Source organism: Prorops nasuta, unplaced genomic scaffold (assembly GCF_024137725.1).
Source record: "Prorops nasuta isolate Cenicafe-Biocafe unplaced genomic scaffold, Cenicafe_Pnas_1.2 PNAS00006, whole genome shotgun sequence".
NCBI lineage: Eukaryota > Metazoa > Arthropoda > Insecta > Hymenoptera > Bethylidae > Prorops > Prorops nasuta.
In genome coordinates, this window is record NW_027116803.1 from 4153553 (window position 1) to 4169330 (window position 15778).

A 15778-nucleotide genomic window follows, 5' to 3' on the forward strand; every position below is an offset into this window, starting at 1 on the left:
AATTGTAAATATTTTTGAAAATCCTTTAAATTTATCCCGAAACTAGATAAGAAATAATCAACTGATAATTGGCTTCTGTGAAATATAGTATCTATCGTTAATGTGAAACTTTTAATATCTGTTTGCAGAGCAACAATTAAAAATTATTTTTATCATTAAGATACAATCATAAGTTAATCAGAGATTTTACGATTTGCAGAAAAATTCAGCTTCCTTTCATTGATTGAAGAAACAATGTTTACTGTTTAACTATCAGTAGGATATATCAAATATAGTGCTTTAAAAGTTAAAAAATAAATAAAGATTGATAAGAGAGATATAGAGAGAATTTGTATGTATAATAGAATAGGTAGAAGTCAATAGAAGTAGTAATTGAACTTCATTTAAAATCAGGTAATCGTTTTATTAGAAATATAAATATTCTAAAAAATTGATTAAATTTTTAGGGAAATAGATGAAAACATAATCAAATCTTGCTTAAAAAATATAGTATGGTAGATAGTCTTTCCTGGACTCTTTACCAGATTTACTAAAGTACCTAAAGACACTGGAATAGATGATCTGGCATGTGCTACATTCCTAGATTATACTTCCATACTATTTCCCATACCATTTCACCATACTATTTCCCGCACCAGAGCCCATACTATTTTCCATACTGCAAAATTTAGCCATGTGTAAGAATGCAGTCCGGAGATATCTCATACTATTCTCTTTTATTACTTTTCATATCAGATACAGGTAATATGGATACATAATCTCATTGGTGTAGTGTGGTCTGTGAATATGGCGCTAATTTGAAAGGGAGTATGTTACGAATACGAGAAACACCATGGCGCAAATTTCGAAAGGGCTGCAATGTCATAAATATGGGAGGAGTCATGGAAATCGGGCACAGTCTAGGTTTTCTGGTTCATATGTGGGTTGAGATAGGGGGGACAGATATAAAGCTTATTTATTTCAAATACGGTACTATTGGCACACTCTCATTAAACCCCTAAAGGCATTGATCGCGTTCTTTTCTTCCATAGAACTCGCGCATGTGTAAAAAGTACTAGACTTTTATTCGAATGACTATTAAGAAGAGCGTGGAGCGTCCTCTTGCGTGCATAAAAAGACTCGATTATCTCTCAAAAAAGAAACGTCATCCTTATTAAAACAGACAAATTTTTGTAGCGAGCACTCTTTTCATTCATCATCATTCAAACGTCTCTTTCTCCATCTCTTTCATTTCAAATTAACAACATTCAATCGCTTCAATAATATTTACGCTCCGTTTACTCTTTTTTAATTAATTCCGACTAAAATTACAATACAATTTTCGCTATTTACACAACACATCCTCTTTTTTCGTTATTACTGCTTACATTTGCTCGCATTTATTTACATACGCCCTAACGATCCTTGTACTCTCTACAATTTTTCTCCCTCAAGCACCCACTCTCAAGTTACAAAATAAAATTTTCTCAATTTGTACCACTGTTTACCCTTACATTATTTACATATTTTTTTCGCGTTTATTTGTATACGCGCCAATCTCGGTGCTCCTATTTTTCTCCATTTGCTCCAGTTACAATTGGAGTTTCCGGGATTCGCGTCAGTCGTATACTGCAGTTCCCCTCTAGTTATAAGCTGACCTCTATGATTTTCCTAATTTGCATTATCTCCATAAGTCCATCATAACCCATACAATACTTTTCCACTCTTTTAATTCGCATTAGCCTCGCAAAAGCGTTGCCTCGTTCAAACGAGACTCTTTATTTCCACGTGAACGAGGAGGAAATAAGAGGGAAGGCAAGAGAGGTAGAAAAGTGGCATAAATATCGTTACAGTACAGTATATAGACAATCAGGAAATAGCTAAGTAGAAAAGGGCAGAGTCTGAGGAAAAGTTTCGTAGCTGTTGAAAACTCAATCGTGGTATGGGGAAAGGTCACCCCTTTTCCCCGAAGGAGGGACATACGTTATTCGAACGTGCTCGTGTTTACGTGTGTGTAAATGTGTGAGAGGGGCAACGATTCGACGTAAAATTTCAATTTCCCATTTGAGCGAATCGTGAAGCTATAAGGTTCTCCTCTGAAGACTCGGCGGGGGTTGCTTTTGCAAAAGTTGTTCGAGCTTCACGATTCTTGCATGCACACCCAGTATACGACAATGCGGGTCCGAAGATGGCGGATCGATACTGGAAGCCGTTCAATCTTCCGGCCTGAAAAAGGACTTAAAAGCTCGCCGAGAGCGGGTTACCCCGCGATAACTTATCTGAAGAATTCTCTAATGCCCGGACTCATCAGACGTTCGGCTTACGCCAATGCTAAAAGCTCGCCATTCTACTTTTATATATACCTCTAAGCATGCCAACCTTAACGAACACACACGTACGCGCCCTACGTAAACAATATAGAAATACCGAAATAATAATTATTCGTCCGACCACTGTCATTCTTTTTCTACCGCGCACGAGAAAAATAAATGCTCCTTGCCAAATTAGCTCGAGCTCGATGAACCAAATTACCGATAAAACAGAACGAAGCGATCGAATATCTGTGCTAAAATGACGGGCTGTTCCAGATGGTGGTGAAATATTGCTGAAACATAATGAGATTCGTTGATTAATATATCGGGTCGTTGGAGCGATACGCAGCTGTTTAATGAAAAATTACTACACAAAGGGGTTGGTATGGTGATTGGTTAAGTGAATCTCATAATCTAGGGCTCTTTGTTCCATTCGTCGATTATCACTATGAATATCGGTTCCCGTTCGAGGCCATTGTTCCAATCTGCACCTTCGCATCGTCCGATCATCAGCTTCGCCAACTACTTCCGGATAGTGGCTGACAGCTGAGTCTTGGGTTACTGAAATTCTGTATTGATTTAATAAAAAGCTTCGATTACACGAACGATCGTTGGAAATCGTCGAGTGGTGCGCGGCGCTATTGGGAAAATTCCATTGGATTTGAAACGGAGCTTCGTGTAAATCGCATTAATTGCTAGACGGATATTCTAAGATCGCTAATGCATTAAGCGTTGGATAAGGCTGCCGAGGATCTCGTCAATTTCCTTTTATGGCGTCGAAGCTTCGTATTTCATGGAGCCAGAGGGTTATCTTGATTAATCGGAGATAAATAAACGAGTGATCGATACTGATACTGATACAACGGCGATGCTATATTTCCCTGTGTTCGATGCTAAAGGAATTTTCAGAGATATAATCCTACCGGAAGTCCCGGTAACGAAGCTCATCGCTATTTTCAAAGTACAGTTTTAGCGAAAGACCTCGGATACGGGTATTAACGCGATATCGTTTAATATCGGATCGTCGTTTTACGAACGAACGAATGGCTTGGCTCGCGTAAGGCTAGGTCAGAGGGTCAAAGGAGGGGATGCCAGATCTCACGGTGTGTCTCGTTTCGATTAAAAGGGACAAATTATCATGCACCAGATAATTGCAAAACCGGTGTCATTGCATGCGCCAACTTTGTTAATAACGACCAACACTTTGACCTCGTGATACACTACTATATATATATATATATACTTGTGCAATTTTTTCATTGCGTTCATGAAAACATCCCTGTAAAAATTATTCGTCCCTTTTTTTTTTCGATATTCGTCAATCTTTCCTATGCAGGGATTTCAATCGATCGATTTAAGATTTTCGACGATAAGTATCTATCAAACGTCATCCAAGACATATTAAATATCCATCAGTTTGAGAGCTTTTAAAGCTCCGCTATGCCAGTAAGCGTGACAAATTGCGTTACTAATTAAGCACATGCAGCAACAGCATACTTCATCATAAATATACATGCTTCGGTGTACATTATCATTGCCAGACGGAGCTATCAAATAGTATATTTTAACCCGAATATATTTGCAATTAATTACAATTTCGCATGAATATATTCGAAAGCTGTGGTACACTTGCCTGGTAAAGACGTCGCGTAATTAATTTAACCTAAAACGCCTTGCTGAATAATTCGCTGTTCGCTTGAGGATAAAAGAAATTGAAAAACTGTCGAAAAGCACAACTACCTGCGAATTAGTCGCATTTATCTAATTTCCTTCCACGTTCGAAATTACTCTCGATCCCTTTTCCTCTATTCCACGTTTTTTTCAATTACTCTTATTGTCATTCGAACCAAACACGTTAATTCCTTCTCACCCTTCGTCCGATCGTTTCATTCAATTGTTAAATTTGAATCGGTCGTTTCACCATGGACTACAGGACCCAGCAAAATTCCAGTCCCATTATTAAACTTTATAAACTAATACACGTATGTACGTTATTTATATATGTATTCCGTATTAACCTTTGACTAAAAATACTTGTCGTTGATTGTTCAGCATCGTGATTCCTCGTTTGAACATTTTTTCGGCATATTCGAAATACCAGAATAAAATTTACTTCAAATTTCCCCACAGCTCTGCGGGAAGTACACGAATTGAAGCATTTCGTACTAGGATGCTTGTTTTGGTTTCGAATATAGCACAATCGCGAGTCGACGAGTGACGAGCAGACCATAATATGCTTCGACAGGATTTCGACGATCTCGTACACCATGTGATCTCATCCCTCTTTCTCTCTCTTTCTTTGATCGAGCTCGCAGGAAGAGCAGGGATGGGCCTGAATTTTTATTGTAAAATAGCAGCTACTGGAGGACGAACATCTTGGACAATTTTAGTGACGAATTCCAGGCGAATTATAAATTCGTGCTAATTTTAGTAAATTTTTAAGGGATTGAATGTGTTGGTGTTCATCGAGTCGTGGTAATATTTCACGTTCACATAACCGAATACGAACAAAGAACCAAATAAAAAACAGAATTGCAAAGGGATTCCCTCCAATCCATGGATTTCCCCTCAAGATAACAAGGAAAGTGGCAATAAGTGTTTCCCACCACGTTCGTGGGTCTTTCTCCCCCAATTAAAGGAAGATCAGTTAGGAAAAAGATTAATTTTACTATAAATCAATTAAACAGCCTTAACGTACATTTATCACCTTTCCACTTTTAATATCAATTCTTAGGATCATCAATACAGTCTGGTACACTAAATTCGTGTAATAATATCAAAGAAGAAAAATGTTTCGATAAAATAGAATAGAAAGCGTATAGTTATAATATGACTAAATCCGAGGTATAAATAGAAGGACGAGAGATAAAAGCTATACACGAATGGTGTGGGAGCTCCGCTGAAATTTATGAAGACTAGTTGAGCGTCGGATGAACCGGAAATCGCAATGCAGTTATTTTAAGAGGATCGATTAATACTCGCAATGAAATTACCAGCTGCGCCACTGGACAATATTATTACTGTACTGTCAACGAGTTTCGCGTGTATATTAATTTCATCGTACGAAACATTATAGTTTCATCGCTAAGATTCAATCTGATCTGCACTCTATCTGTCTCTATACTATATAGTATAATAGTTAACAGTTCGTGTCAACGCTCACTTGTCTCCATTTCAACGAAACACGACGATAGAACATCCCTCTGAAGCTAAAAGAGCTCGAAATAAGCAAAAACCGTTTATAGCAAAGCTATAAATTAACAAATTGGCGAAATTGGTTAATTAATTATAATTATTCTTATATACTTTATGAATGAAATACTCATTCTGGACTCTTTCTTCCAAACTAGCATACAGTAACTTATTAAAATTACAATTAACGAGATAACAAACGTAGGAGCGAATGAGTTAAATTAATTGATAAATGAAGTTTTTTTCTTTCAACAGTATCAGACAAATTAAATATTATGACAGAGCGAACTTAAAATGTCTTCGTTAGAAAAGGTTTCAAATGAGAAATTTACAGTGTGGATCGGGATATTAAATTAATATATAATTAAGCTTTATGATAACATACATTCGTACACGTCACGTTCTTCCACTGCCCACTGCTTTTTTTTTATTCTATTATATCTACTATATACAGAGTGCCCTGGTGAAGGGTAACAAGTTGGAAACCCTAGATAGAAAACCAATTTTAAACTGCGAGAATCCTTATGAAGTTTTTTTACGTAGCCCTTGATTACAAATTAATTGATGCCTGAAATCCCAGGCATGATATTGGTCGGGTATGATTTGCGTTAAATAAGGCAATCCAATTGGGTGACAGTTGCCTCCCAGACTCCACGAATATAGATCACGTTATACTATTTGTGCCAATAGAAGAATTTCCAAGTCCGTCCGAACACCCTGTATATTGGCGCATCTCGGAATAAATTACCTCATTACCGGACTGTTCGTTTTTATGCAAAGTTCTTTTGAAAAAAATCTGCAGAAAGTCGAGGGCAACGGGAGCAAAAAGATGATGAAGAAATAGATAATGTTGTAAGAGTTAGGCAGGAATTGCAAATAGGGATAATTATTCGCCGAGGGGAAGAGAGCCGCGAAGGGATAAAGAATCGAGGGAGGAGGGGTGAATTTCAGAAAAGAAAGAAATCTTTCCCTTTTTGCTGAACACAGACGCCGATAAATGTAAAGCTCGTCTGGTTGATTGACAAGCGAGACGAAAGTAATGGCGAAATGAAATAGGAGCAGCATACAAAGTTAATTAACGGACAAACCGTTGGAGAATAGACGAATGAACGCGCAAAAGGGGGATAGCCGTTTATCAAGAGTCGATCCGCAATTTTACCCGAAAGAACGAATTCCAGCCAAATCATTGCTGGCGATTCATCATTTCGCAGCCAACCGGAGCTAAAACACTGCACGAATAATAAACTCGGTGAAATATGATAATTAGCAAGTCCACGTAATGTGGCTTTAATAAAATTATCTATAATTGCACCGTGAGGTATAATTGAATATAAACAAATGCTCGATTGTTCAATGGGACAGATTAATAGCCCCAAGTGCAAAATGGCGAATCGGAAGGACGCTAGACAAAGCCGAGTTGAGAATTATTTTGGCCTCTTTTGATGAAAAATTTCAGGTTTCGCCAGCAGTCATGAAACTTTACGCTTTTGCTGCAACAAAATCTGGCTCTAATCCAGCTCTAATTCGTTCAGCCCCGTTTAATCCGGCATTATCGGCCTGGACGTCGCGCATGTTATAAATTAGCATTCGTGACACAGACCGTGCACCCGCCTTGAACGACTTTTAAGTCGACTTGAAAGTTCCTCGCGCTCGCATAAGTGGACCTCGCGTTATCCGACCAACCAGCTGCAAAAAAAACGAAAGAAAAATAACCAGTTGGTGAGCGTGTAAAATCATTTTCCACGATAAAAACCACGGCGTTCGTGCTTTTTTAATAAACAGCTTCCCGTTGCCCCAACTTTCTTCAAAGATCCAAATTTTACGCCAAAACTTGCCCTCCGACGCTTTAATTAACCCGAGCATCCTGTCGAACACCTCCAGGAGAAACGTTGTTCTTCATACTCTCTCTCTCTCCTAAAAGAAGAAGAAAAGAGAACACCAACTTTACCAGACCCGACTAAAAAACTTTCAGTTTTCACCGAGAGAGTTATAAGGTTGCAGTTTACCGGAAAAATTTGTACTGCTTAATTTTGAATTTTTCTACTGAAAAACGGTTATCTATATTGAAGATTATGAAAAGCGAATTGCTGAAATTATATCGACGAGTCTTATCAATCGCCAGTTGTCAGGGATTTAGAAGAGGGATAGGGTAGGAGGGAGGGGGTGGATTAGAAATGGTTCTGCTGGATCGTGCAGGTCACCATTCGCGTTAATCAAGAAAATAGGGAAGCTTTAATAGACAATCGCTGGTTGGTTAAGAAGTTGGGTAAGATTCTATTGAATAGAGTTGGAAGGGTCGAGTTTCTGAATCAGTCTGATCCATAATGCAAACGCGATGCATCGTTTCAAAGCGGACAACAAACTTCCAATTCGGAAGTTAACTTCGTGTCGCGAAGAACGAAGTATAAAGTCAACAGATGGTACTCTGGTCTCCCTGTGATTCCGTTCAACGTTGCCACTTCCTCAGAAACGTGCAAATTGATCGAGCGACGCTCCCCGATGTTTACCGTGTCCTGATAAATTAATGATTGAAGGGAGACTACCCAGAATCTCTCGTGCAACATACGACATGAAAACAGACAAGGATCAACATTATCCATCGAGCCAAAAATAGAAGAGTGAAAAGAACTTGAAAGATTTTCAAAAATTCTTACAATTTGTATATATACAGGAGTTTAACGAGACAGTTTGTTAATTACCAAATTAACTCCAAAGCAAAAAGGGGGGAGGGAGTCTAAATTCGGTGGTGAATGCAGGTGTTACAGACGATTTTCTCGGTAATCCTGCGCAGCTATTCGTCAGCTTTGAGTATGTTCCTGTGAACTAGTGCGAATATAGGCATGGATCAGGGTAGGGGTGAAAGCAGGCAATTCCTCGGTATAACCCGAATCTTCGTAGCAAAGCACGAGTGGAGTTTCCGCAGGTTTGTCATGGAGTTTCAGTTTTACCGGACGCGGACCTCACGCGCTAATTATGGATTTGCTTTGCAAAGCTGCATAAGACGCGCTTATTATACTGCTTCTGCCTGCAGACGCCGGTAATGCCTATCCTGATAATCCGATTAAGCTTAACTTTGCCTTTCTACTAATCTTATGTTTAAAAACCGATTCAAAAAAACCTGGGAAAACCTCAAAATTCGCCTTGGAAGGTCTCCATGAGAAAACACGTCGAAAGCTCGTTTAATTACGAGGGGGTTTTAATCGATTCTCGTTGTAGAAACGTGTTAACGAAAAATCGATTTTTAATCTCGGTGAATAGCAGGATGTTACTATGCTGTTGACAAAATACATTAGAGTTTCATCCGTAGTGGGAACCACGAGCTTTCACCAGAAGCTCTCGCATGAATCTTGGAGCTTGGATATGCAGTGTCCTATATCTATCAAAGGGGCGTTGGATGGGTTGAGATGGGATGGGTAGGGGGGAGGAGGGGGGAGGTAAACCGTCTTACACGTTGCTCTGGGGAATATCGGGAAGCATAGGTTATCGCGCGAGCAACATGGAGAATCGCGAAAGCTGCAATATGCCACGTGCACCGTCGTTGTAGATCCGTCGCGGATACCGTTCTCGAAAGCCCTCGAAAGCTTTCGAAAGCTGCGCGACACCAGCTGGCGATTCGCGCGTGCCACTGTTTCTCACCGCAGCTTTATAAACGCCCCTGCACTATGGTGGCTCTCAACCAGCCCAGAAACTCATCCCTACCAACCCCTCCTATACACAAGCTTTCTTCTTTCAACTTTCATAAAAACCTCGATCGATTGAAAAAAAAAGCTCGTCGAATGACCACAAAGCTCCCCTTGAATCGATTTAGCAATAATCCAATTAAATGTTTGCGAAAAATAAGCTTCGTTAACTATTTATTGCTATACTCGAGGAGACTTTTATGAAGAAAGAATAACCTGGATTAATTGGAATTAATCTGATAATATTCTAGGGGGAAGTGGAAAGCTTCGGTTGTTAATTTTTTTGTCCGACTTTCCCAGGGAATTAGCGGTTGAGCGCCGCTGACCTGCAGAGGGGGGGGGGGGGGGGGGTAGAGAGAGAGAGAGAGAGAGAGAGAAGGAAGAGGAGGAGAGAGCCAGTGGTTAAAGCGTAGTAGTCCACGGGAACGATATATTCGTAATGCCACTTAAACATGCGGAAGCACGCGCGATACAACCGCTGCTTCCTTCGATACCATGTTCACCCCCTTATTTCTCAACCCCTTCTAGCCAAAGATTTAGGTTTACGGTAACCAGCATAAACGCCGCCGTTAGATACTCATAAACCTCGACCATACTGTATCAATTACATAAATTATCAAACCAACCCCTTCCTGTGAATTTAACTTATCAGATTTCTTTCGAAGAATTTCACGCACGCCTCCCCTACCCTATGAATAAATTATCCAAATTTCCTGAAAACTTAAATATTAGCAAACGAGCCTGGCGTGATGAATAGTTCCTTTTCTTTTTCTCACCTAGCTTTAATTTTATGGCGAGCTTCGTACGATCAATCCGTTTTAATTGATCGCGGCAGTTTTATGGATGATTAAGTAGTATTATGTTATTTTAACGCGGCAGCTGAGATGAGGGACATAGTATAATTAGAGAATCTAGTGACATTTAGCGGCGCAAAGGAATTCAGGCGTTGAGTCGGCGTAATATTTATGAGAAAATGTCTCCGAGGTATAAACTCCCAGCTACCGTAACTGATCAGAGATTCAGAATCACTTAGCTGTGAGCCTAATAGCTTCCTCTGATGTTAGTAATTTAGTTTACAGAAACCTATGATAACAGATTAATCTATCGTATATTTTAGTGACCGTTTCGTTACGAAGACTCTCCGTAGAATCTACAAATGCAGTATCAAGTATTTAACAAGCTTTCCAAACTTTTGAAACATCACTCCAATATTTACATTGCACGAGACTCGCTTGCACCCGTATATATGCGCGCATGAACTATGAATATCGCGAAATTTAAAATGTATGCATGTGATTTTACATTAAAGCGTAACTCGCATTCTCCCAGCACTTGCAACGTGCCTAGAATGTCTCAATATCCTGTGAAAAATGTTTAATGTACGCATATATCGTTTTTCGATGTATGAATTCATTGTATCGGCCACCCAGGTCCTCGTAACGTAGCAAATAATAAATATCAAGTAGATCGTGAAATGCACAACTCGAACGTAAGGATTCTGGTACGTTCCAGGATATTTCTCCCCATTTCCGCCCACTTGCCGATTCATTGAATAAAATGCTGACCCGCTGACCAGGGACGAAATGAAAAATACGTCGTTGAACGATACATCATGAATATTGCGAATATCGAGATACCCGGGTCTGGGGGATGGCCTAAAAATTCTCAATGTCCTCAGATATATATATACTATATACGTGCTTCGTTCCACTCTCAAAAGAAAAGTTTTTCACATTTTTTTCCAGGGACCGTCCGTTAACGAGCTATTAACGTTTAAAGTTTACCAATGGGGATATAGCTACCATACGCCCCACCCATACTGTCCACTGATTGGTCAGATTAGTCAAGCGATAGCTCGTTAATTCGGCATCGAATAAGAAAATCGCACAAGGAGCTTTTCATCCCTAAATCTTACGTAGATTACGTTCATGACTTTTGCATAAGATTCGCTTTTTACTCTTCTTCTTGTTTTACCGCAAGCTCCAGCTGCTGCAAGCTCTTGTTGCACTTCCTATTCAACGGCTGCACCAATATAAGGGTTCTCTCGATATACGTATATTTTATGTATACTATAATACAATTTAATCAAATGCTCCTTTGTGTTGTGTTTCGCTGTTTCGCTTTCTCTTATTTGCTTTCATTCAAAAAGCAAACGTTACAAATTATTCGCGTTAATACAGAACATTATTCTCATTAGCGATGTACAAGCTTCATTAGAAAGACGTAAAAATCTATTTGACTTATTCAAATGAGTTTCATTCATCAAAATTTACTGCATTACCACTAAACAAAGTTAAAATGGTTCCGCTATCGATATATATATGTCAAGTTCAAAGTTATTTTGTTAAATTGCTTTCTTCACAAAATTTAATATAGTACGGGCTTTATTAATCATTCAGTGACACTGTCGAAGAATAGTATAATATCCCATATTATCGCGAATGGGCTATTATTGAAATATTATTACAAATTCTGATTTGAATTGGTCCAGTTTAAGCTGCCTCGACATCAAAAGAGTTTGTTAACTGCACGCTGCGTGAATTTAACGTCTCTTTCGTTGATAGTTTTTCTTTTCCGTCCGAGAGGATTGAAAAAACCTGCTGGAATTCGAGTTTAATGGGGTTCGCTTTATTAAAAGAGACAGACCCGAGAAAGACACAAAATGTACCGTAACATTCCACCTCTTTTCCTCGCAGCTAGAAAAAAATTGATGGACCCTCTCAAATGAATTAAACCCCATTCTCTTACGTAAATTCAATGAATTAATGTGATTTATTGGTCAATTATAATTTCCATTGCAATACACTCACTAATTAAGAGCCAATTAATTATCGCTTTTGTTTCAGCAAAGCCCTACTTCGAATTCGGACCTTTTCGTCGAGTCGTGACCTCAATTTCCATATTCATTTCAAAAGAATGTGCTCGCCGGACTTTTTGCAACACCCTGTATATATCCATACATAAGTTTGTGTATATGTGTGTATTATATGCGGGAATATATTCTGAATTTTACCGAGTCTGAAAAGACGGATTGTGCATTGTAGGGTGGAAGAAGCGAGTAAGTGAGTGAAAATGAAAGAAATCGCGAGAGATAGGAAAGAAGCTTCGGGTGGACTTTTCCAACGGAGATTATAAGAAGCTCCGGCGAAACTGAAGGGGGTCTGAGAGAGAGAGAGAGAGAGAGGAGGGAGCCGTAGAAAAGAAGTTGGAGTAGCGAGCTGACTTTCATTATTCGACACGTAAATGCGTGCGTGGATCCACTCTTACATTGAATTCCGGTCTGTCACAACAGGCTTTATGCACTCCAAAACTTTGCCAAGTACTTCGGATGACTCTGCGATATTTATTCTCCTGCCATTATTCATAAACTCGCGACTAAACTCTTTTCAAATAATAATATCCTAATTTCAATATATTTCCATAATAAAAATGTCCAACTTTCGTATACACTTATTCTTTGCATTGTAAATTTCTCAATTCTCCTTTACTCTTCAAAGTTTACGTTTCATTTTTCCCACTGCAACAGATCGATAATAGTTATATAGATAGATAGATAGATATAGATAGAGCTTGGCAATAGTTTACTCTCGTTTACTAACAACTTTTTCCATTATACTTCGAAAGTACATAGATGCGAATTAAGGGTAACATTTTCGTTTGATTTATAGTTGATCGGAAGGAGGATGAGGGTTAAGGTGGGGGGAATGAAAATGGCGTGTATATATTACATTGAATTCCGGGCTGCCGCAGCAACAAGCTTTCATGCATTCAAATATAGCGTGCATTTTGCAGGAGGGTTGCGGTTGTCACGGGTGAATCAGCCCAACTCCGTATTATAGTGACGTTTAACGCCCCCCCCCCCTCCTTCCTCCCCTCTCTCACATACATTCTCTTCCTCTGTCTCACTCTGTCAGCTGTCACTCCGATTCGCCCGGTTCGTACCGGAAAACTCTAGCTTTTGTCGGAAAGTAGCAAAAACTCTACCGCGTTAAGCACACGCAATTAAGCCAGTCGGCTATCAGAAGAGCATCCCCTTGAAAATCAGAAAGCTTCGAAGCATTGATTAGCGAGAGCTTTTTCAACCCCACACCGCTCTGGCACCAGCGAAACATTGGCAAATGAGCGAAAGCTGCTCGAGAAATTATACAGCTTCGTCTTGTGGAAATAATCTTGCGGATTATGTATTATCGTGGAGGGAAATAAGGTTTTTTAGAGAATTCGTTTGGAATTTATTATACATATAAATAGCGAATCGACTGATATCGAGTAGGAAATTAAACGGCTTCCCCGGCCTTTCTTCCGTGATCTTATCTATAATTTTCAGCTAGTTGTATAGTCTTTGAATAATAAAATAGCAAATAAGATTGCTAATCCAACTACTTTAGTCTACTTAAGACTTTGTCATTATACCTACGCAAGCAGAACCATTAATTGCGACTGAAAAGTTTTTATTGAAAAATTGTTCCGCTCTTTTACACTTGAGCTTTTTTCTTTCTTCCCCTTAGAACCTTGACATTTCCTGGCATGCATAGCGAAAGCTCGTTTAATTTGGAATATTTTGTCAAAACAGGGTCGGATTTGTGATAAAAGGGATTTCCCGTCAAACGAAAATAATCCCTTGGAAAATTTGTTTCGTTTCTCACACGAATCCCAGAAAAAGTCACTGCATAGACTTGACGTATGCAAGCTATACACAACAATTAAGGTGTGACAAATGGCTATTGTTCTACTGAAAATTTCTGTGAAAAGCTCAAGCGAAGAATTTCTCAAACACAGGGAAATTGCCGTGAAAATTTCACGTCAAAGTTTTGGTAAAACAATTTTATTGCACTAAACGTAACATCTCATTTGAAGAAAAAGGAATCGTGAGAATCGATCGACGTATTTAGCATGGAGATGAATTCTTTTTGAAAGTGGAGAACGGAACGAGAACGAGAATGAAGTGTGGAGAACGAACATTAGCAGGAAGTCGTCGTGCGTTACGCGGTTAGTCGGGGAAGAGTAACTATGGCCAGGTAGAATTCTAATTGCACATTGACCTGGCTTATATCTCACTTACACGTGTGGTAGACTTGCGTTATTAATCACGCGAATTCATAAAACATAATTGTGATATAAATTCATCAAGCCAACTCGTGCGAATCACGATTATTCGAAATTTATAGAATGAGATGGTAATTGTGCACCAGTGTACCTAATAGAGTTAACAATAAAATTACAATGTAACGAAAAAGACACAACTAATGATGTTCCCAGCAAAATATTTCCTGTTGCTAACTAATGACGTAACCATGAACAAAAAGCCCCGTCGTGAGATGCATTAAAAAGACGACTGATTAGAGAATACGATAAGAAATAAACAGTGATGAATGATACTCCGATGGAATTCATTAGAAGTTTTCGACGGGGTTAGGAATGGGATCGAGATGTAAGCGAGATTTCAGAGTGGTGTTTGGTCATTCGCTTATTCCTGGAACAGAAACAATGGCCAGAGTGCATTTCCGGTCACGCGATTTAATAAAGAGATTATGCTCAAAGAATGATGATGAGAAATGAGCAATAGATAGCTGCGTCTCTCGTTGAAAACATTTGAATGAAACTCGATGCTTCAAAGTGGTGGTACAGCATTAAAATGTTAATTCGATTCAAGGGTGTTCATTGGTAATTCGTGTGGCCGTGGTCAGAGCGCATTTCCGGTACTGAAGCCATTAGGAAAAAGAAAGAAAGTGACGTGAATGATTAAATAGTACAATAAGGAATAAACAGTGATCAATGGTGCTTGGTGGGAGGGTTTGATTTGAATGCATTACTTCGGAACGATGGTAGAAATGGGATTGAAGTGTAAGCTAGATTTGGAGGAGGTCATTGGGCATTCATGTGGTCGTAGAACAGTAACAATGACCTGGTTGCATCCTGTGGGGTAAATATACAACGCAGAGGCCTGTGCATCGCACGTACACGCGTGCTTCACGCGCCATTAATGGAAAGCTGCTGCGCGGTGCCCCAGTTAAATCGATAAACGGACCTGAAGCTTCAAGGGTTATAGGTGTTTCGTCCGAGAGAATGGCTTCTTACGAATATCCCACGATTCGTCATTGATCGCAGCTAGGCCCCTCCCCATTCAGCTCGTTTCATTTTTTTCCCTTTTTAACCCATTTCTTTGATGCAAGGGAAATGGCGTTTCTCGCCTTTCACTTTCCTCTTATCGTTCTTCGATATCTTCATCTACCAGTATATCTGCCCTATCAGGGATAGTTTTATCCATATATCCTAAACATTAATAATGACGCAGTAGACACACTCGGGAAAAACACATTATCTATCACCTTAATATTAGTATCCTATTTATTTTTATTCTAAATTTTATAATTCGTGCTGCGTAGAAAATTTTCTCAGATTTATAGCATCGAATAATATTCTTTCAAAGCGATAGAATGGGGAAGAGCGTATATTACCAAGTTTCTGGACGAATAATATCGCGGTATATTTATCTTTATTTTATCGCAGCCTTGCTTCTCTCGAGGGAGAGGAAGACGCGAACCCAGAGGTATCACAAACCTTTCGCCATCTTTGAGTAATCGATCTTTCGCCTCGGTTTCATTTTACTCGACGTTT

General features: G+C 39.2%; 1 protein-coding gene across 3 annotated transcripts in view; it reads left to right on the forward strand.

Moving 5' to 3' along the window:
- Nucleotides 1-15778, forward strand: part of dpr12 (defective proboscis extension response 12) — a 175993-nt gene that overhangs the window by 64063 nt on the left and 96152 nt on the right. The gene's annotated exons all lie outside the window — the stretch shown is intronic.